The sequence below is a fragment of the Erithacus rubecula genome (assembly GCF_903797595.1).
Source record: "Erithacus rubecula genome assembly, chromosome: 1".
Taxonomy (NCBI): Eukaryota; Metazoa; Chordata; class Aves; order Passeriformes; family Muscicapidae; genus Erithacus; species Erithacus rubecula.
Window position 1 is genome coordinate 27,536,274 of NC_136658.1, and position 22,767 is coordinate 27,559,040.

Sequence of the window (22,767 nt, forward strand, 5' to 3'; positions counted from 1 at the left end):
TGCCAAATTGAATACCTCTGACCTATGGATGTTTACAGAAAGGCAGCAGTCATAGAGCGCTGCAGGGATAAATGAATGGGACTAAAAAAAGCAAACAAGAGAAGAAAATGTCAGAACCAGACTCAAAACTTTACAAATACTCTGAGTTTTCCTAGCTATGGCTGAGTTATCCATGACCTGGGAGACAGTTTGAATACTTAAGTATTTACTGATTGTGGAGTCAGTCATTCATTCAGCCTAATTTCTGGTTAAAATAATTTTTTAAAAACAGAAATTTTAGAATTGTGGTAATTTAGCTGTTTTGATTTCTTTTTGATAGCCTCAGACATGCAGACTAATAAGAGATTACATAGATTTGATTAAATGCCCATCAATCTGGCATGTCCTACATCTTGATTTTAAGTAGGTGGTCAATACTACGGAAAGGGAGGGGGAAAAACCCACACAAAACAGTGTCTGTTGTACTTCTAAAGAGCTAATTTTTCCTTTTGTGTCCTTCCTTTTTTTTCCACTCTCATTTTTTTTCCCATTCCTATCCAGGGGCCACACTGCTGAGAGGTTAAGAGAATCTATGATTTGTATACAAAGACAAAAAGAAAAAGAAGTATGTGCAGCTTGTCTAGAGACTCTGTCTAGATCTCAGCACAGTTCAGTTTGAATAGCTTCTATGTGAACACTGTGGGGTGTTAATCCAATCTTTGGTTTGTTACTTCTTTCAGGATTTTAGTAAGGTTTTGGATACCATCCGTCACAGCATCCTCCTGGACCATTTGTCCCAGCTGTGATCTGAGCAGGTTCACACTGTGCTGGGTGAAGAACTGGCTGAAGGGCAGAGTTCAAAGGGATGCAGTGAATGGGAGAGCTACATCTGGCTGGTGACTGGTGACTGGTCACCAGTGGTGTTTTGCAGGGCTCAGTTACAGGGACAGTTCTGTGCAATGTGTTTATCGGGGATCTGGATGCAGGAGCTGAGTGCATTATCAGCAAATCTGCTGTTGATGCTAAACCAGGAGGTGCTGTTGATTCTCTAGAGGGGCAAGAGGCCTTGAAGAGGAATCTGCATAGAGCATTGGGCAATCATCCCTGGCATGAAATGTAACAACAACAAGTGCCAGATGCTGCACCTGGGATGGAGTAACTGCAGGCACAGATACAAACTGGGAGAGGAGTCTGGGGAGTGCCCTGCAGGAAGGGCCCTGGGGGTGCTGTGGGCAGCAGCTCAGTCAGTCAGCAGGGTGAGCCCAGGCAGCCCAGAGGGCACAAACCCTGTCCTGGGGCATCAAACACGGCAGCACAGCCGGCCAGAGGGGGGATCATTGCTGTGCTCAGCGCTGGTGCAGCCTCTCCGGAGTGCTGGCAGCACTTCTGGCACCACAAGGTAAGGGGGATGGGAAGGTGGAGGAACACATCCAGAGGAGGGGAACAAAACTGGGAATGGTTCAAAGCTGCACAAGGGAAGGCTCAGACTTGACAATGGCAAGCACATCTTTACTGAGGGGGGGTCAGGCACTGGAACCCCCAAGACTGGATAAATGATAGATGCCCCATCCCTGTCTGCTTAAGAAGCATTTGGGAAATGCCCTTATTAACATGTTTTAACTTTTGGTCAGCCCTCAAGCTGTTAGACAGTTGGGCTAGGGCATAGTTTTAGGTCCCCTACAACTGAAATACTTCTATTCTATTGTATTCTATTCTATTGTATTCTATTCTATTGTATTCCTTTTTTAACTTTTGTCTTTCACTTTACTTCCAAGGCTCCTGAAATCCTACATCCCTGTCCAGTTATAATTAATACAGCATAAAGCTGTTACTATCCCTGTCTCAGATCCTTGCCACACCACTAGCTAGAACTCCTTATAAGCCGTCAGCTCCAAAGTAATTTTCAGATCAACCAGTTCTGTAAGAATGCTATTAGAACAATATATTGGGTACTTAAGCAAAACCAAAGTAAGAATTTGTCAAGAACATGTGTCAACTAGAGGCTACAGTGAACAGGATTATTTCTCATTTTCATCTCATTGTACTGCACTGCCTGTCATTGCTGGCTTGCCACAGTGATGCATGAACTTGTCACCTCAAAACTGGACTGCTGTGACCTACATGGAGTGATGCTTCACAGGCCCAGCAGCTGGCACAGAATACTGAGGCTCATTTATGAGGAGACATGGTGCTACTCCAGCAGATTGGGCTCATGTTTCAATGGTCTGTACTTGTAAGATTAAAAATTCAAGGTTCTTACTTTAATAATTACAGCCAAACTACATGAGAGAGAATTATCCAAGAAACCAAGCCCTGCTGTCAACTGCTGCTGTAACAACTTGGCACTGGAGATAAACTAAACTACCAAAGAGGAGATTCTCAAAGACAGGTTCTGGATTTGGTTTGTTCATGTCCACTGAGAGTTCAGCACAGTTCAAATTTATTTTGCATGCTTTCTTATTCATCCCAGCCTTTCTCAAACTCTTGCAAAAGTAGGGCTTGGAGATAAGGGGTGACTGACTTATAAACAGCCACATTTCATTTCCTTTGCAGATAAAGGAACTACACCATAAAACATGCTCTTACATTCAGTAAACACGTTGCTGTTAATAACAAAATCAACCAACCAACAAAAAAACCCCAAAACCTCAACAAATAAAAACTACCTCCGAAGAAAACATTTTTTAAAAATCCCCTTACTGTGCAGATATTCTGGACATCACACTTGGCCACTAAAGTAACGGATAGCACAAGATTTCACTTAGCAGTTTCTCTCTGACAAGCATAATTTCTAGTTCCTTTTTCTTGGAAATGTGTTTTGCAAAGCCTTGCCAACTTGGCTTTAGTTACTTCCAGTTAAGAATGTTCAAATCCATTTTGAACCAATGCTCTCACTAGGAATTCATTAAATTACTGAAGGAATAATTAGGACATAAATCACACACTGCCCATCCCTGTCACATATGCATCTCTTGGTTTATATGTAAGAACATAGTGAACTCCTTCAACTCAAAATATAAGTTACATAGAAAAAAAAAAGAGGTGTCACTGCCAATCCTGTTCTGTTCCTCTAAAAACATGCAATTTGTATTTATTGCCAAAATGCAATACCTACCTCTTGATAAATCTTCAAATGTTTCTACAATCAAAGCTTCTAATACCATCTTTTTAGGAACCTCTGAAAACAACTTCCATTATTAAATAAACTGAATTAAAAACTATCACAGATATTTCTTGAAGTCTAAGATACCTCCTACAACTAAGAAGACATGTGAGTCAGACTTTAAGCAACTGAATAAATACATTTCAAGCAGGTTTAGCTTCAAACAGAATGAAGAAGCTATAGGATACTTTAGGAACACAGTTGCATAGTGCAGGTGTGCTGATCCACAGCACCTTATGTCACTGAAAAGCAGGTAATATCTGAGTGACTTAGATACCAGCATTTCTACTGAAGATTTCCCTTATGATTATGATGAGCTCATCTGTGGGAAGTTCATGAACTGTATGACTCATGTCAGATATAAATCTTCTTGCAAACACATTCCTTCTTAGGGTTTGTTGTTTTTTTTTTTTTTGCTGGTTGTTTTTATTTTAATACGGTTTACAATCACTGTTTATGACCCAGAATAAAAACTGCTATGACAGCATTGGCTGTGGGAAGCTGTAACTAATCACAAGTCAAAGCTGATCAAAAATAAAACACTTGTAGTTTTGCCTCATTCTTAAAGAATGACCTTATTGTGCAACAAATAAACTTTTTGTGCACTGTTCCCTCTGCCATGCAAAATCCTCTATAAAAATGAAATATAATATTATGCCACTTGGCAATGTATCAGGACTTATGGCCTATAAAGGGACAGCTAAAGGCTGTACCAGATGCTTCTTCATCAGAAAACTAAAGAGAAACTGGAGCAACACAGAAGAGGCTTTTGTTATTGCTAATGTTTCCCGTGTTTGTTCTCAGGAGCTTTCTACCCTCAGGGAGGAAGAGACCATTACATTAGTGCCTCACAGACTTAACAAACTTACAAGTAGAATTTAAGTTCCAGCCAAAGAATTTAGACCACCAGTCAAACCAATGCAGTGATGCTCTTGCAGAGAGCAGCCCAATTAATTTCATAGTGAAAGAAGCCCAGGAAAATAAGCAGTACCTACTGGCTGCTGCAGCTCTTCCACTGGGAGAGTATTTCTCAACTGATCTTCCAAAGGCAGTGGGATTATGCAGGAAAACTTCTTCTCTTTTCCTCCTGTGACTTCCTCATACACAGCAACACCACACTGCATAAAAGGGGAAAAAACACTCCCCTGTTCTCATCCCCCCACCACAGATTGCAGCAGAGAACAGGAAGATATCCAACACCTTCCTCACACTGCACAGAGAAGAGATTTGAGGGGGAAGAGAACATGACTTACGCCCTACCACGTGATTTTTTCACCACCTTAAATTGTTTCACTTTCTCTGCTGATCAGCACAGCTGAGACAAGATCTAAATGAAAGCTGATGGTGCAGGAGAGGTACATGGTAATGAATGGTAGCATAATTTTATGTCAAAAACATCAAAGTTTTATGTTTTTGCTTAAGGACTGTTTCCTTTAATTTCCCACACACTAGAGGAAGCTGTAATGGACTAGCAAAATCTAAACTTCTGTAAGAAATTTTCTCCTGAGAGCATAAAATAACTGCTGCCAGGACATTGCATAACCAGGCATAAAATGAAGCAAGCTACTGAAAAAGGCTAGTCTTCCAATCACTCATATCTAAAATAGGAAAGCAGAAAGGGGAAAAATACCAAAGCAAAGCTTAGTTATCTGCTAAGACCTTTAAATATGAAACCTTAATATTAAAATATAGAGTGCCTACTACAAAGCAATTTCTTTTATGAGAACCACATCCAAAGAAGGATGGCCTATTAAGCAGTCAAGCTCAAATAGAATTTGCTCTCAAATGTCATCAGAAGAGCAGTGTCTTTCCACCAGGTCTATTTCCTAACATGCAGCCATGGTTTCATCTATTAAATGTAATGATAAAAATAGCCAAGGAAGGTTTATTGGTCCTTTTTGTCCTGCAAAGGCAATGCAGTTCAGACAGAGGGAGCAGATTTCTACCCTTGAGTGTAAATCATCAAAACAATTTACAGCTGGTTTAATTTCTCCACACCTCCAAACACTGAGATTGCACAGTGAAAGATTGGGGCATAACCACACACAACCCCCAGCTAAGCCTCACAGGGAGAAATACAGCCCTCGGTAACCTTCTCTTCAGTTTCCTTTTGTAAGTGAAGACTACTTATCATCTCTCAATTTGCAGGACTGGCAGCTAGGGACAAAATAAAAATTCTACAGTTTGGCTCCTTCTTATGATCCAGAACCAATAACAGAAAGGAAAATGTTTTACTACTGTATTGGTTTTAATCTCTTCTATGCAAATCCAGCTTTTGCTACAGCAGTTGTCTGGCACTGTCCAAAAGCCAAGCAGCCCTGCACATTGCAGAACTCTATATGAAAAAACTAAGCAAGCAACAATCATTTTCAAAATCTGCCCTATCAGTCAGTACAGGCTGGTGAGAATATTTGTGTTATGTCCAAAAATCGCCAAAGAAGTGTCAGAGATAACAGATACACTCTGCAACATAAGAAAGAAATCATGGCAGAATCCAAGCAAAGTCACAAAACCTGCAGCACTTTCAGGATATCACAACAAAAAGAGAAAAAGCTGTTCCCAGCTCAGGCCTTTTTCTCCTCACGCCTTGGAGAAGTGCAATCCATAACTTGGCATCAGAGTCCACATCACAAGCCAAACCACAAAGTCCACTGTCTGAAATAAATATTTTTTTTCTTCAAAATAATAAAATATCTTTTTTAAATCTTATTGCTTGAGCCTACTATTTTAGTATTGTAATTCTTCTCTCCACCTCTGAAGTGAAAATACAGCTTTTGACAAAAACAGACAAGACTTCCTTGTAACTTCACAGTTTCAGAAGCTTAGCTTGAAAGAGAAAACACTGTGTCTTTACAGTGTTTGAAAAGTTGCAAAGGTGCAAAATTTCCTCAAGAGAGGCACAGGTTAATTTTCAGACCACTTCATCTATAAATACAGAAAAAATATCTGATCCCAAGTCAGAAAAATCAGCTTTAATCTCTAACACTCTTAAGTGTAAGAGATTAAACTCTTAAGAGACAGAGCTTCTTTCTCAAAAGCTTAATGATACTATTTTATTACAGCTCCAGACACCATTCAAAGTTTTAGTGCAATAAACATTTGATCACTTAGCTGCTGAAAAATATTGTTCAACACTTGCAATAAGTGTAATGGATTCAAAACAGGAAGAGAGGAAATTAAACCCAAAAAGATACAAAAGCAACTAACTCACAAGACAGAATATATTCTTACTTTAGAGCCAGAACAGATAAATATCCCATCTCTGACAAACCACCCTTAAAACAACTTACATGTTTCACCATGTATTTCACCATATGTTTTAAATAAAAATAAGTTATGTTTCCAATTTCAGGTTTAAGTGAAGAACTTATTTGGCAATCTTCACATGAGCTGTGAAAATAGTAGTTTTTAATTGGTTTGACCTTTCCTTTCTAAAGTTTTCATATTGGATACTTTACTGATTGCTGAGAAGATAGAATAATATCTGGAGGGATAGAAGTAGCCATTTTGAAGCTCTGCTACAAAAAAAAGATGGCTTTAAAGCAAAGCAGAGAATAAGAAAAGATCAACAACTCAAGTGTTTTGGAAACTAATTTAAAATTACATACTAACAAAAACTATGAAATAAATTGTAAGTGCTATAAGACAAACTTCTACTTTCTTGAGAAAATTTAAGAGATCTGTAACTTTCCCATCTCTGGCATCTCTCTGTTTCTGAAACAAGGTGCTCAAAATACCCATCACACAGGAAGCACAAGCAGTATGTGTTCACAGTGACTAAAATGTGAAACTGTTCTCCCTCTTCAACTGCTGATCAGTTTAATTGCAGTTATAGAAGCACACAGCAAGCTAGAAAGTTAGAAGCTAGATTTCAAAGATTTAAAAAAACTGAAAGAATTAAAGCAAATTAACTGATAAAATAAACACCACATCATAGGCAGCTAAAAAAACTCCTTTCTTTGGGTAACAAAGAATGAAAGCTGCTCTCCCAAAGCTGGTTTTCTGAAAGAACTGAAATGTTTCAGCTGCCCTCTAGTGTTAAAATTAATGCACAGGTAAGCCAAGAGCAAGGCTGAAAAGATGCCTGAGTTAAGAAATTAATTCTTATGCCTTATTTTTAACCACTGTAAAACTAAAAACTAAGAAGTCAATTTTAAAATACCACTGGGCCAATTTCATCTTTAAAATTATGGCATTGAGACCTTTCCTGTAACGCACATTTCTGCACCACAGCAACTAACTACATGAAATTATGGGAGAACTTTTACTCAGCTTCAGCCCTATATTTCAGCCTAAGGAAAAGTTCTGCTTGCTACAGAAATGAAATTATTAGAATTTTAAAAGAGGAAAGAGTCAATCATCTATTTCCATAACCCAAGTTTTAAGATAAACAAATATTAAAATTAAAGAAATACTGGCTTTTATAATTCACTCTACTTAAAACAAACTGTTTATATATAAGCATGGCTGGAAAAGTCTCCTTTTCTTCCTCAGGCTCCACATATAAATTTTAACTTGAGTTTAATTAGCATGCAGAAAAAGGAAAGCTCAGAGGGAAACCTTCTCTGGAGGGTTCCTTACCAGCAAATTCAATGAAATCTTGAGCACCGATAACAAAACAAAGTTCATATAACAAAAAGTGAAACTCCTAAAATTATTAGGTACTGATAGAAGAAGGAGAAATGCTTTAATAGATAAGCTAAGTATTAAGCTGTGTACTGCTGGCTCATGGTCAGCTTGTCATCAACCAGACAGAGCTGTTTTCCAGAGGTCAGCATGAACTGGAGCATGAAGCAGGTATTCTTGGGACATATTTCTGGGCATATGCACATGCTGTGGATGAATGATACCAGTCAACACAAGTTAGCCAGTGACAAATAATGCCTGGCCAACTGGATTTGTGGACAATGGCAGAGCAGTGGATGTGATTTACTTCAGCAAGCCTTTTAACAGTGCAGATTGGTGGGCACCTAGACAGGTAAAAAACTGCTTGGAAGGTTGGGCTGAAAGAACAGTGGTTGAAGTGTCATAATCTGTGCTGGGGGCCAGCAAAAAGGAGAGTATTGCACAGGTCTGTCTGGAGATTTGTCCTGTTTAACACCTTTATCAGTGACCTGCAGAAGGTGACACAGTCCACTCTCATCAGGCTTGAAGATGACAGCAAACCAGGGGATGCAGACAATAAGCTCCAGGGCAGAGCTCCCATTCTGAGGAACCCAGACAGGCCAGAGAAACAGGCTGCCAGCAAAGGACCTCTGCTGAAAAGCATTTGTGGGTACCAGTGGAGACTGGGCTAAATGGGACTCAGAATTGCAATGAAGGCTAAAAGCTTACTGTACTGTATCCACAAGACAATACACAGTAGATAATAGAAGTGATTGTTTTCCTTTACTCAACACTGAGCTAAAACCAGTTCTGAGCCTCCAGTAAAAGAAAGTGTTGATCAAGGCTGTGGAACTGTTGGAGTGAGGCCAGAGGAGGCACATGAAGATGATCAGAGGGCTGGAGCACCTCCCTGATGAAGATGCACTAAAAGTTGGGGTTGTTCTGCCTGGAGAAGGCTCCAAGGAGACCTTATAGCATGCACCTAAAGGGGGCCTGAAAGCTGGAGAGGGACATTTCACAAGGGCATGCACTGACAGGACAAAGAGGGAAGGTTTCAAATTGAAAGAGAACCAACTTAGGATAGATTCAAGAAGTTTTTTATAATGAGGGTGATAAAACACTGGCACAGGTTGCCCAGAGAAGTGATAGATGCCCCATCTCTGGAAACATTCAAGCCAGGTTAGATGGGGTTCTGGTCTGGTTGAAGATATCCTTGCTCATTGCAGGGGGCTGGATTAGGTGGCCTTTCATAGGTTCATTCCAACCCAAACTATTCCATGTGAAACCAGAGCAATCCTGCCAAAGGTCACCAAGTTTCTCAAGGAATTAGAGCTCTGGGCCTGTGAAGAAAGGCTGATAAAAACGGGCTTGCTTCACTTACGATGGCTATGGAGGAACACAAGAGCAAACTTTCAATTCCCAAGAGAGGGTTACCAAGAACATGAACCAGGTTTTTTATGAAAGTTTGTAGTAGAAGAACAAGAGACAACTGAAGTTACCACAGGATATTAGAAAAATCACTGCTCTGAACTACTGGAACAGGCATCTGAGAGAGTGTGGAATCAACATCCATGTAGATGTTCAAGAACCATCTGGACAACATCTGACCAACCTGGTCTGAAGTCAACACTGATCTTGCTTTGAGTAAGAGCTGGGCTAGATGACCTCTGGAGGTCCTTTCCAACCTGAACGAGTCTGCAAGTGACATCACCTTACAAACCTAAGCACACAGGAGTCTGGGGTATCATAGATTCAATGCTCTTTCTGACAGCAACATCACAAGTTCCAATATTGATTGATTGATTGATTGTTGGGTGCTCACTACTCTGAAGCTACGGAATTTATGAAAGCAGTTTTATAAAATGGTATTTGAAATGGCTTTGACATCTGACATATGCCTATCCCAGGGCTTCCTGCACCATACAATGCACAAGGAGTGCTGGCATATGTTTGAAACATTGAGGAATGTTTGAGCTGCTCCACTCACAACTTGTCTGCTTAGTTTGCTGCATTTGTTTCAAGAAAATTTAAAACAGTGTCCCCACTCCCTCCATACCCCTCTCTCAGTACAGACATACTGATAAGGGTACCAAGATGCACATGCTCACATAGACACAGGCTCTTAATCAGGCTGGAAGCAAGCCCTTGGAAAGTTTCCATGACACAGATGGTGACCCTGCCTGTACATCACATCTGTAGTGCCATTGTCCCTACCATGTCTGTTCCACAAGACCCACCACTGGCACCAAGGCTGCCAGCTGTAGGCTAGTGCCAAGTATCTGATTACAGTAGTCAATGATGGGGCCTACACTTAATACCATTAATCTGGGCTAAAAAATCATGTCAATCATGAGTAAACTTGCTGACACAAACTCTGAGAGCAGCAATAATCCAGCAGGGCCAAACCAAATCACTGCCTGGAATGCAGAATCTGATGTAATACTTGGCTTCAAGTTGCTCCCATGACTCTCAGTTACACATACAGATACAGTCACCAACATTACACAGCTACTTTTGTTCATCAGTTTTGTGAATTCTGTCAAAAAATTCAATGCTGTTCACACCAGTATCAGCAGACAGCATTACATCACAAAAAGCACACTGGATCTCTGAAGCCCAGTTAGATCCTTAGGAAGACAAAGACAAATACAGTTTTAAAACACAGAATGATGTTTAAAAATATTTGATAGGAATGTCAAGGTCTGCAAAGTTGACCAGAGCTCATCAAGAAGTTTCAAAATCACTTTGGTCAGCTACATACTTTTATGGCAGTGCTGCTGCTGTATGCACATTCTCAGGATGGTAATACAATTCTGCTGCATGGGCATGCTCAGATACCACAAGTAGCACATGAGCCATCCTTTGGGAATCTCTGAGTTAATACAGCATCTAGTCTGGCATCCATCCACTTTTGCAAAATAACTCATCTAACCCAATTTCCCATTATCTTTGTTAACTGTCCCACAGCTGTGGGCAGAGAAATTCCTTGGGGGCCTGAAGCCTGTTTGTTTTCTCCCTCTTTCCTGACACTCCCATAAAATACACTCTGGCTTCATGACAGAAGGTACTGAAACAGGAGGGAAATGCCTCCATTTTTACTGACTAATAAGCATTCCTCCAATCAGATGTGACCACCTTCCCCTGACATGGTGACACAGCCATGAGCTGTGCTCCTACAGTACCAGAAGTTCACCGGTGCCCACAGATTTCCTGTTCGTGGGCACTGTGGTCAGATCAGAGCAGATGTACCACAACACACAGTCTGGGGGTGCTGCACTGAACAAAGTATTACATCATGTGCTGCCTTGAAATGCCAAGTGATGTCTTCAAACAGGACAAGAACCTCCCAGCCGTTGTCAGCAAAAAAAAAAAAAAAAAAAAATTCATACTTGAAAATCCCAAATTCAACTTAATAGGTGGAAAATAGTCTTAAGTGTTGAAACCAAGTTTTAATATCCCATACCAATTAGGAATTTTTGTGTATTATATTTGGTATTCATTATCTAACTATAACCCCAAACTGCTTTAAATGCACTAAACTCACAGCCCCACCATCAACCTTGACAATGACTTCTAAAACCTATAATAAGGATATGATAAATGAAAAGAACTACACAGTTTTCTTGGTTCTACCGTCTTTGCATTGCAGTGAATCTCCCCTTCTTTATTTCAAGAATCTTAGGAGACTACTAAATCAAAAGATAGGATGGCATGCATAATAATACTATATATTTTCAATTTCCAGTATTTCATATATTTGTTCCATTTAGGTATTCATGGAATTATGATAATGTAAAGAGAAGAGCCTAAGGTGAATTAGCAGATATTATTTTGAAACAAGGGTACACAAACAGATCTGCAGCTTCATTTAAACTGTGTGCTGAGAACAAAAAAAGGGACAAAGTCACTACAGTATTTTAACCTATACCAGTGCAGAATATTAGACTTTTTCTCTTTGAAAAAGTCTAGACATCCTCTCCTAAAAAAGAAAAAAATTCCATGCTCAAACTACTTTATTTCTTTCCACATTCTGCTACATCTTCTGATTCAAAGGTCCATCAGCCTAATTTAATATATTTCAAGTTGGGTAGCTCAGGATGCTATAACAAACAAGAATTTGTCTGAGCTTGGCTGGATTCCCTCAACTGTACCCTCATCCACCAGTTGTGGATGACTGGTACTAGCCAACTGTAAAGCACTGTTCCTGAACAACTAACAATTGTTAAAATAAAAGAATTAGAGTTTAGGCTATGTATTGTTCTGAGCAACTATCAAAGGAAGCACTTGCATGAAAGTACAAAAGCAGGAAACAGTAAAAAAGTACATTCCATGGCACCAGCTCCTTGCCAGCTTCAGTCTTCACCATGTACTGTATCACACCAATAAATAAAAGGTGCACTGTGAACAGCTTTAAAGGAAAAACAAATGACAAAAAACAAAACAAAATCCAAACCAAACAAACAGCCACCCCCACTCCAAAAAAATAATTAAGAAAAGAAAAAGAAAGGAAAAAGCCCAAGCAGACTGAAGACTAAAGCACTAAACAATTGTGACAAGAAAAAAATTTTAACAAAGGTCAATGTTGTCCCCGAGACATTTTTATTTCAGCTGTCAGCTTTGAAAGCCAGATATATACAAATGTCAGTAAATGCAAAAGCTAAAAATTAGTACTCTTACACATACTCACTGGCTTTCCATATTCTCTCTTTCCTCATTTTTTTTTAAATTATGTACCAAGCTTATAATAAAAAATAACAAGGAAGAATACCAGTTCTAATAGCTGATTTACTTACACAAAACTGTAAATTTTAAATTTTCAATTCACTCCTGAAGTCGTCCTCCTATCTTGCATGTCTCTGGAATGACCCAAACAGCACCAAGGTGTGCCTGGACAAAGAGCACACTTGACATTTCCTGTGTGAGGCTCCCAGACTAAAATCAGCTCTTGGCAAATCTACTTTCCAGTAGGTGAACAGAACTTAAAATTTCGAGCCACAAGAGAAAAACAAACAGGCTTAAAGACAAGCATGTCAAGCAGCACTGTTCACAAGGCTGTAAGTTGAAATTGCACAGCAACCATTAAAAATTTTAACATCAAAACAGTTGAGAGGAAATTTAATGTCTTTACAAACAGTTTGATGGGTGAAGGTGTGGGTGCTAATGTCTTTGAAATGCTCTTAGTGTCTCCAGTGACTTTGGCAGCAGGTTTGCTGCAGAGCCCTGACACCCTGGCTCCTGAAACAGACAAGGAAGGGCCTGCACAGCCTGAACTTCTGAGCTTTGGGATAAAACAGAGGGTTCAAGGGGGAATATGTGGCAGCCAATTCGGGAAGGCTGTGCCTTCCCAGAGCCTCAGCAATGGGGAAAGGAAGAGGCAACATGAAGCCAGGAGTTCAGGATCAGAGGAGGCTGCACCCTCCCAAACCTCGAGACAGAAAACCCCACAGGTGTGTGCCCCAGGGGACTCTCTCCCTTTATTCAAATAAAGCTGAAGGACTCCTCTGTCTCTTTTTTGGACATCAACCTCTGATGTTTGTGGATTTTCCTGACACAGTGAACAAAACGCAGCCTTCACTAACTTCTTCCTGACTGTTTCTATATTATTTTGGATATGCACAAAGCATGTAAGAAACAAGCAGACAATGCTGTCAAAGCATACAACACCTAAACATAAATTAGACACATAAACACTATTTAGGCTAAGAATAAATCACTGGAGATAATATAAACTAATTGTAGACAAAATATTTTTTTAAATATGCTTTTAAAACAGAAAATATATTTTAAAATCAAACCATGACATCTCAAACTACCTAGTTTTCTGTTTTCACCTAAAATTGCATGAATGCTTTCAAAAGATTACAAATATTATTTTGCCAAAAAGATACTCATCATGATACAAGTTCTGCTGAGTAATTGACATTAACTGCCTACAGCAGTTTTATGTGACAAATCCATCACCTTTCAGCTTGTTTAGGCTGAGAACAATCCAAAATAACTACAGTGTCAACACTCTGTGTGTGAACTCTGTGTGTTCATTTCAGAGTCCTTTGCAAAGCCTGATTGTACTTTAAGCTTTCTTTCTTCCGAAACTCAAACTAATTTCTCTTGTAATTTTTCTGTGAGGAAATCTGTGCATTGCAACTGCTCCACACAAATGTGTATTATCTGTCCTGCTCAGAGTCTCAGGCACTGAATCCCATCTCTGTTCTTAGTCACGCATGGCTCACTCTCCATGCCCACAGCATCTCCCGTCACACTCAGCACTGCTAGCAATGTACTGTCAAGCTTGACCTAATGTGCTCCCCTGGAACAGAAGGCAAAAATAAACACACAAAGATGGGCCAAATACTAGCAACCCTGGGTTCAAATTTTACCTGTCTTGCATAGCATCAAATAGGCCACTTCAAAATATTCGCAGCTTCACTTCCTCCTGGTCCATGTGACAGGCTCTTGACGGTTTGTGTCTTTCAATTTCCATCTGACTTTATTGCCTAGCTTTGTTACTGAATATCTTATCAAGCCCCAAATAGGTTTTATCAACTCTCAATCCAATCAAATAATTGCATCAGGTAAGGTTCTGGGATTTGCTTGATGCAGACCATTTAGAAAAAGAAGTTCCCTGATGAGTAACTTCAGGAAGTCTGTGCATGAGCCTCTGAAACCCACTACTCAGGGCAAAATGACAAAATACAATAGGCTTTCCATCTCTCATCTTGTGCTCTGTATAGCAATAAAGTGTTTATGCCATAGTTTTCCCATTAATAATGCTGCTTTGTGTTAGCTGTCCTCAGATGTTGCACACCAAATCCAAGCTAGCCGACTGCTTCCAAACTCCCCCTTTTTCCTTCTTAAACATTGCTGAAGAGAGGACTTTAAAAGAGGAAACCTCCTACAGTACTAGGTCAATTAACCTCCATGTCAGCCTGAGGGCAATACAGAGGCAGGCAGAGAAGGAACTGGCAGGATGGCAAAGCTAAAGCAGCTGCACAGCACAGCTCAGCCAGGGACAGCACAGGGCTGAGCACGAGCTCCCAGAACTGCCATGGCAGGAACACAAAGCAGGACAGGGATTACTTAGCTTGAAAAAGAGGAAAAAAACAGGATTAACAGCTACTGTTGATACCTACATGGATCCCCAACTTTTTTTTCAAAAACACTGAACATGGAAAATGAGCTTGGAAAAAACCTTGGCAATGACTTCTACAATCGATAATGATACAGTGCAAAAAAAGTATCAAGTGTACTAGGAATACACTTCTGTGCCTCTGCTGGAGGGAAATCTACCTGCCTGAGGGGCACTGCTGGAAAATCCACAGCAACTGAAACAAAGTGCCAAGAAACACACTAGTAGGGAGAAATTTGATATTGGCTCTGCAGAGGGCTGACTGAAAAGTGCAATATTTTTTCCTCACTGGCATCTCTAACCTCTGTGATACTACAAATGCTTCTGCTGAGTGACAGCAGTATCCCTTGGAATTCCCACCTATGTCCACATGAAGTCACAGATTTCTCTCCTACGCTGAAAGAAACCGTTCAGGGATTACAAGAGCAATAGTTTTATGCAAAGAAAGAAAAAGCAAGAAAGAATTCACTGGCAATCTAAGCTTTGGTATGCCAGTAAGATCAGTTTTCTTGGTTCCTTAAGACAAATACACCTAATCATTCACAGCCTCTCTGAAGAAGCTCAGTTGCATGAGTATGACACACACCAAGCAGAAATGAACAGTTGGGTCAACAATTTAAATACAGCAGCCAATAAATCAGAAATCAAAGTGGATTTGGGTTGAGTATACAGAGACTCTCCAGAAAATGCTTAAGGTCTGATAATAATAAAAATGAAAACTACTTTAAGAAATTTAGTTTAGTTCACAGCTGTCCAATAGGCTACCACAGGAACACGTACATATCACTATTTAAAATGAGACTTTTTTCTTCCATCACAGAAAAGCAGAAAATATGCTGCATGTAACAGATCAGGTACCATGAACCAGCTCAGCCCAGAGAGATGGGCTCCACTGTTTCTTTCAGGGGCTGCCATGCCCAATTACTGCTCTGTGGAAGGCAGCTGTGGGTCACAGCTCTGTGGGAGCCTGGTGACAGGCAATAGGGACCACAAGCTAAGGAAGAGCAGAAAATCGTGCTCCAACACATTGTTCCATGCCTTCTCTCACAGGACCAACAAGTAAGAGACAGCCTCACCCTATCATTGATCAGGAGATTTGGTTATGTGTGTGACTAAATACTCAAGCAAAAATCTTTCTCCATATTAAAAAACTTAAAGAAAAATACACCTATGGGAAAGTGCCACAAATCTGATATTCCAAGGGAGTAGGAGTATTAATAAAACATGTTAATTAATGATGGGGACAAATATTCCAGGTTCAAGCAACCTGAGAAGAACCAGCAATTAACTCAACAGTATCTCTGGGACAAATAATTTTCCTTTCCCCGTAACTAATTTATCTTTTGCCAGTGGGGTGCTCTCATACATGGAGATTTAACTTTATGGCACATTAAAGTTTAGCTGTATCATATTACTTAGTAACTTACAGGACAGGATCATTTACAATTTTGCCTCAAGGCCTCAGAATCCATTTTAAAACAGAGATTCTGAAAACAAAATTACCCTGACCTGGCCAACTGCCAATCCCAAGGCCACTGCCCACAGCAACTTTCTTTTCCTCATGCCTCCTTAACAGAACTTGTAACAATGTTCCTGAACATGAGGACTAGCATTATCCATTTAATTGGACAAGCTCTTCTTATGACAAAGAACAGAGACTGATGCCAAGCAGTCATTCAAATCAGACAAGAACAATGTGTTGGCCCAACTGTGGGACATCTGAGCACATTTCACACATTTTACAAATATGTGCCTTTGGCACAACAGGGTCATCAAGCTATTTCAATGACTGTAAGACAGCCAATACAAGTTAACAAAAACTCTTCTCATACTTCTCTTTCTTGCCTTACTTGCCTGATCTCATTTTGGATCAAATTTTACAGCCTGCATTTGCTCAGTAGGTCCCAGGTCCTCCCCTCTGTGCCTCACTCTGCTGGGCAGAGTATGAAGAACTTGAGATCAATGACCCTGCTCACAGTCCAAAACAAACCACACAAATGAAGAACAGCCCTGCCCCAATGAGGCATCCAGGGTCACCCTAGAACACCTCACATCCACCTCATGGGTAGGGAACAGTGACAACTTGTTCCCATATAACAGCACCTTAAACATTTCAAACTCATTATTCAATACATCCTATATGTTAAAATGTCCATCTTATCTAGAATGGCTGCCTGCCAAAAACAAACCATCACAAAGCATCTCATACATCCTTTTTGATTTCATTACACAGCAGTGTTTTCCAGACATTTAAAAAGCCCACAGTGTGAGCAGGTTTTAAAATATAGCTGAAGATTGTCTTCACTATGCAGTCCAGGTCTGAGTTCTCTACTGAGCAGTTTCCTACAATAGGATTTGTAATACACTGTATTTAATTTTGAGTGATGAGTAGCAGCATTTCACTCGACTTCAATACCACACACCAGCAAGGCATTCAATCACTTTGTTTTAACAACAATTTGTTGTTCAGTCTAGAAATTCAAGTCTGGCAAGTTTTTTAGTATGCATGAGTATATTTCATAGAAAGCAAAAAGCATGTCTCCCATTCTGCTCAGCATGTTCAATCCTATCTTCTTTGCACTAATGGACCACTTTGAAAGGAGAATCTTTGAATTAGTACAAAAGGGTACCTGAGATCCAGTAGCTAACACTGATAAGCAAGGTAAAGAAAGTGGGGTAATTTCTAAACCTCCATTAGAGATGGGATACTGATTTTTCAATTTGCTATGAAACAGATTTCAGAAACATAATGGAAAACCGGAAAAATGCATATTACCATGCATGCAAGAAAAATGTTTGAAATATCCTATTTATCTTCCCTCTCTAAGGGATGTGGATTCTTTTGTACTCCTTGATGATGTGAATCACAGATCAGCATTCTGGGAATCAAGCCTTTTCCCATTTACCAATGTAATATGATCATTTAGCATAATTAACACATGATATTTCATTACTGCCATGGACTTGGACCAGATTTGAAATGTAAATATTTGCAAAACTGCACATCACGGTGCCCAGTGCTACACAATGGTGTAACTTAAGACACTCACTTAATTTGCTTTCTCTTCTGGGGGCAGAGTTAAAGTTGCTGTGGGAATTCTCACTTTCACAACATGAGGCAGCTTAAACGTTATAGATGATGTTACATTAATTTCTGCAGTATCAAATTTTAAAGGTTTGGAAACAAGATGAAAGAGCTCACAACACAGCAATCATTTCAAGTGGCACAAGAATGAACAGAAAGAAAACTCCTGGAACAAATAACAACCATTTCAATCTTCCCCAGCTATCTTTTCCCCAGTGTACTCCATCACCCAGCTCTCCTAGGATGCAGTAATCAACAAACCACCTTTCCATGTGATTCAGAGCATGCAAAAGGTAATCAGAAAAATCACTGCAAGATGTAAATACACAGCAGCCTTACAGAGAAACATTTTATGACCAAGTCAAGACTCTTTATAACAATCTTAAATTCCACAGCAGGAAATTTCATAGGTTCTTTATCTTACATACTGTAACATTGTGTCTCATCTACTACAAATACAGATGTTACTTGTGCCAATGCCTAACACCCCCCACCTATCTTTTCATTCTGTGTCTTGCAAGGGAAATAGCAGGAAGCTATTCACATCTGTGGTGGTTTTGGGTTTTGGGGTTAGTTTCATTTACATTGGCTGCTATGGGGCTGTGTTTTGGATTTCTGCTGAACAGAGGGTTGATCATATAGAGATGATTTTGGTGTGGGTGAGCAGGGCTTACACAGAGCCAAGACCTTTTCTGCTTCTTGTATTGCCATGGCGAGGAATTTGGAAGTATGTGGGAAATTGGGAAGAGACACAGCTGGGACAGCTGATCCCAAGTGACCAAAGGGATATTTCATATCATGTAACATCACACTCAGCTTATCAAGAGAAGGAAGAAGAAAGGGAGGAAGATTGCAGAGATGGCTTTTGTTTTCCCAAGTCACCATTACATGTGATGGGCCCTGCTCTCCTGGAGATGGCAGAACACCTGCCTGCCCATGGGAAGCAGTGATTTAATTCCTTGCTTTGTTGGTGCTTGTGGCTTCACCCATCATTTTTTCACCTTTTACCCTTCCAGTTCTCTCTCTAATCCCATTGATAGGGGAGTAAGCAACCAGCTGTGTGGGGCTTGGCTGTTGGCTGGGGTTAAACCACAACCACGTCCAATATCATATGTACAAATTTTAAGCTAGTTGTAAATCTGTTACTGATTTTCCTCTTGGAAATACACAAGTCCTAAAAGTGAAATTTTCCACAGCAGTTAGACAACTGAACCATTGTCATGACATTGAAAACCCTCTCAGGATGTCTCCCAGTACTGTCTTAAATAAACAGTATCCCTAAGTCAATGAATCTTTGCAGCAGCATCACCTCTAATGATGACTTACACAAGAGTAAATGAAAGCTCCAGCATTCCTTTTTTTTTTAGCCTCACCTAATATGTTCTTAGCTTTTCCCAGTTGCAGGAAAGGAGATTCTTTCCCTTCACAGACCACAGTCTCTCATCACCCATCCCAAAATGCACAACAGTAGATATTCTTTGCCTGCAGCTGTCATGACAAGTTTTACACAGCAGCACAGAAGTATGAAACAGTTCTTGGCAAGCCAAGTACAAGAGTGAACTATCAGCTCTCTGCTGCTCTCACTGCTTGGATTTATCAAACTGCACTCCTTGCAGCCTTTGGCAGAAAACATGGCATTCAGCAGAAAGGTGGATCACTTTGCTTTCCCTAAAGAAGCACAAGTTGCTTCTTCTGTTATGTCAGAAACTTAATGAAAGGCAATCAGTGCCACATCTTCCACTCACTCCTAGGCAAATTCCTGAATAACACTGTGAATGTAAAAATACAAAGCAATGGGCCTGCAGCTGTACTAAGACACACAATCCTGGGGTAGCCCTGGGTTCCTCCAAGATGAGTCTATTTTTCTAAGCCTGTTTATAGAACAACTCTTGCATAAAAGTATAAAACTTATGTGGACTAACAAAAGTGCTCCCAGTAGGAACTTTGTTTTCATTCTTCCCTGTTTTCTTTCCCTACAAATGTCACAGACAGGTAAGAAAACAGAGAAAGAGGAATATTATTGTATATAATGAAGAGGATTATTGTCCTCCTCTGTTACATTTCCTTCAGTACTTATGGCAGCACTTGAAGACAATCCCAACACCAAAAACCACGTTACTCTGGACTCTCTCAATATTTGTGGCAAGAAAACAACGAATTACAAAAAGGTTTTGTAAAGGCTCAGTGTAGGACCAACTCATCTTCCCTTAATGTCAATGTGAGCAGTATTAAAGAAAAGGCTTAATGACTCCAAGAATCCTTCACAGAGATCTTACTTACTGAGGTAAATAGATGTAGACCAAGGACAAAGTCACAGAACAAACCTGGAAAGAAGAAGGACAAAATTAATTTTTTTGTCTTTTGGACCCACTTCCCACCAAAATTAGCTTAGGAGAACAGAAAAGAGAGATTTTGAGACATGAAAAAAAAACAAGAACAAAAAAACACAAACAAACAAACAAACAAACAAACAAAAAACCCCCCCAAAAAACCGCAAAAAAAAAATCAGGAAAAGGTGTATCAAATTCTACCTGCTTCTGAACAAAAGGAATAAGTCTTAACTCTGGTCTCCAAGGCACAATATACTGATTTAATCGGAACTCAAGTTTAAATAATTAAAATATACTTACTGAAACTAAAGGGAAAACAGAGATCACAGGGAAATGTAAAAGCTGTGTATCTATTAAATCAGAAATACTAGTCAGAAAACTTCAATGCTTCTATCCCTTGGCATTTAGGTCCCCCATTAACACCATGACTCCTGATGACCTGCTTCAGCAGCCAAACTAGAAATTAAGCAAGACCCTTCCTGATGAACTCTCCTCCAGTAGCCTTGCTTTCTGACTGGTGTCACCATTGCTTCTGTTACAACAAAGAGTCCTTTCCTTCTAGGACAACTGCTGAAGTCAAAACTACACAAAACCATGCAACAGAAAGCACCCCACCTTCTCCAATTCATACTGGAGTTTTCAAGCCTGTAACAGCAGCACGCCAATGTTAGAAGGGTGCTGCAGTTAGCAAAGTGAGACTAGGATTTTCTTCAACCACATGAAAGACATGAACAGAAAGGACATGGAACAGTGCCATCTCCACTGTTTAAAAGCCCATCAGTGTTATTGCTGGGCTTTATTATTGCAGCTGCAAGCAAAAAAAAGTACAGACTAATTTTATTTTTTTATTGTGATTATTCACCAAAATTGGTCAATGGAAATGCTTCCATCATTCCACTGTTGCTGATTTTTAAATTAATGTTTTCCCTTTGCCTTCTTCACTGTATCAAGACAATGAAACATTGCTGTTGATTTCACTTACCTACTTCAGCACATGGACACCTCAAGAGATCACACACATCACTTCTACAAACCTTCCTTAAAGTGAACATAATACTATATGAACTCATCACTGTTGTCACACTCCATGGCAAGCACCTGCAGGCTTCCACCCAGCCTAACTAGGCCCCCAGTGACACAGGTGACAACAGTTTCATTCACTGAAATACTCATATTGAAGTCAAGCATAGCTAAGCAATAACTAATAAATAACTGCATAAATAATATTTTTTTAAAAATCAAAAATTAAATTAGCCAAGATTTCCAAAGTTCCACTAGCAGCATGTGTAGTTGTGAGTCAAACTGCTATCACACACAATACATTGCCAGCTATACTTATAGATGAACTCTCTTCACCACTGATGTAAGCCAGTTATGTAGCAAAGGCACAAAATAGTCTGAGAGGAGCACTTCAAGTCATGTAATCCTGTAAAGAGGTAATAGTCCCAGCCATGTCAGAGCTACACCAACTGGCTGACAAAAGCTCTACACAGCAAAACTAAGAAAGGAAGATTAAATGCTTGGAAGAAATCTGTTGAAGAGGTCTTGTTGTTGGCCAAGGTAAACATCAATAATAAACTCAAACCAGACTCATCTAACAGACCAGAACTGGTGAGATGAAGACTCATGGGCAGATGCAACTGAAGAGCTCAGTTCATGCCCCCCACAGATTCACTACATGGCTTGGGTAGGTACAAGACTCCTGCAAAAACTGTGATGCAAGGAACAGCCACTCTGCACATCCTTCAGAAACTTGAATTTTTCACTATGTTTTCTACAAGAGTAGGGAACTGTACTCAGCAACCAGACAACGTGTTCAACCCACAGTTCACAGCAGAACAAGGTAAGGAGTCAAGTCTTTCTTCCAAAGCAGAAGTCCTATAACATGAGGGCCAACAAAACCTAGAAGAAGAAAATGCAGATCTTTTCTCTTCTAGAAAGCTCAATGACTGGTATGCACTTATCTCCTGGTAAACATCAGGTACATCACCACACCTCGTCCTCCAGACTAAAGAGTATTTGTCTTTCAGCTCCTCAAACCATGTCCCAAGGGCAAGCAAAGTCTGTTTGCTTTTATAAATGGATGACCAATGTCATCATTGCAGGTAAGTACTTTGGTTCTCCTTGACAGTTTTGAGCTTGCCATGGAGATATTTTTGACCTGAAGTATGAGTGCATTTAATAATAGAATTAAAACCTATAGCTCTCACCGCTTACAGATCTTTGAAACAGAAACTGGGCTGTCCAGTGATACAAGCAGAAATAGTCTGGTAATGATCTTCTACTAAAGACTTAAGAACATGGAACAATGAACATCACTTCTCAGTATCCCCTAAAAAAAAAAAAAATGAGGGGGATGACTTAGCACCTTCAAAACAAACAAGGGCCTTAAGAAGATTTTGATGAACCACTTTCAAATTTTAAAAACAGAGGAACTAAATAGTATTTGCCAAAGCAGGGAGAGAGAGATTCCTAAATG

At 39.8% G+C, this 22,767-nt stretch overlaps 1 protein-coding gene across 7 annotated transcripts in view; it reads right to left on the reverse strand.

The window, feature by feature from the left end:
- TSPAN9 (tetraspanin 9) overlaps nucleotides 1-22,767 on the reverse strand; it is a 166,781-nt gene that overhangs the window by 136,678 nt on the left and 7,336 nt on the right. Inside the window, exons 2-4 of one of the 7 annotated variants that reach the window (XM_079309056.1) lie at nucleotides 21,271-21,326; nucleotides 20,239-20,282; nucleotides 4,134-4,260 (exon numbers count right to left, since the gene is read on the reverse strand). The exons of 1 other annotated variant lie outside the window; for it this stretch is intronic. The gene's annotated coding sequence lies outside the window, so the exon portion shown is untranslated. The remainder of the gene's footprint in view (nucleotides 1-4,133; nucleotides 4,261-20,238; nucleotides 20,283-21,270; nucleotides 21,327-22,767) is intronic. 5 more of the 7 variants (XM_079309057.1, XM_079309052.1, XM_079309055.1 and 2 more) reach the window with 5 other exon arrangements.